The sequence below is a fragment of the Myotis brandtii genome, unplaced genomic scaffold, assembly GCF_000412655.1.
Source record: "Myotis brandtii unplaced genomic scaffold, ASM41265v1 scaffold48, whole genome shotgun sequence".
NCBI lineage: Eukaryota > Metazoa > Chordata > Mammalia > Chiroptera > Vespertilionidae > Myotis > Myotis brandtii.
In genome coordinates this window covers 3732061-3733276 of record NW_005368341.1, presented here as the reverse complement: position 1 = coordinate 3733276, position 1216 = coordinate 3732061, and the positions used below count along the sequence as shown (strand labels likewise).

The 1216-nt window shown below is 43.7% G+C and overlaps 1 pseudogene; it reads left to right on the top strand.

Moving 5' to 3' along the window:
* LOC102247677 overlaps positions 1 to 985 on the top strand; it is a 7515-nt pseudogene extending 6530 nt beyond the window's left edge.
* Positions 986 to 1216: the final 231 nt, after the last annotated feature.

Below are 1216 nucleotides of genomic sequence, written 5' to 3'. Positions count from 1 at the left end.
AAAAAGGAAGGAACTCCTACCATTTGCAACAGCATGGATGGAGCTGGAGAGCATTATGCTAAGTGAAATGTCAGTCAGAGAAAGATAAATATCACATGCTCTCACTCATTTGTGGATTATAATGAACAACATAAACCGATGAACAAAAACAGATGTAGAGACAGAGAAGCATAGATCAGATGCTCAAAACTCAGAGGGAAGGTAGGGGAGGGTGGGGGTGAGGGGGAGAGATCAACCAAAGGACTTGTATGCATGCATATAAGCATAAGTGATGGATGTGGACAACAGGGGTGTGAGGGTGAGGGCAGGATTGGGGGGATAAGGTCACATTTGTAATATCTTAATCAATAAAGGGAAAATACATTTTTTTAAAAAAAAGAGCTAAGTGCCACCATCAGCAGCAACAACAGCAGAATGGAGGTCAAAACAAAGTGAGGCCTGCAAAAAAAAGATATCTCCAGCTCAGGAAGTGAGTTCAGAGAGTGGAACAAGTGGCCAATTCACTCCCCGCTCTAGCACTGCAGTGCCGGCCATTTCCAGCAGCAGTGCTCCTGTGTCTATCTGGAGCCCAGCCTTTATCTCCCCACTGTCATATCCCTTGTCCACCTCCTCTTCCTGCATGCAGAGGTCCTATCCCATGACCTACTAGTATACTCAGGTTTCAGGATATAGTCAAGGATATGCTGGTTCAACTTCCTACTTTGGGGGCATGGACTATGGATCTTATTTGACCCCTATGTATCACCAGCTTCCGAGACCACGGGCCACACTCAGCCTTATGGGTACCAATGCAATTAACAGCCATCTCAGTCAGTTCCCAGCTTCTCTTTTCACCCAGGGATATGGATCTTCAAGCTTAGGTTTTAACTTAACCACTGATTTCTTGGATTATAAGGACCAAACTGCCTCTTAGAAGCTTAACTTCAATGCTGACTGCTTGGATTATAAAGATCAGACATCCTTGTGAGAATTCCAGGTTTTGTGAAGACCTGTAGAACCTCTTTTTGTGGGCGATTTTTAAATATACTGGGCTGGACATTCCAGTTTTAGCCAGGTATTGGTTAAAAGAGTTAGATGAAATGATACTCAGACTCATCTTCTGATCAATGTTCCAGGAGGCATAGAAGGAAATAAGAAGGTCCTTAGAGGGGCCCACTGACCAACAACCTAAAATGGACAAACCAATCTAAGATCCTGTCATAGTTTTCAATCATTG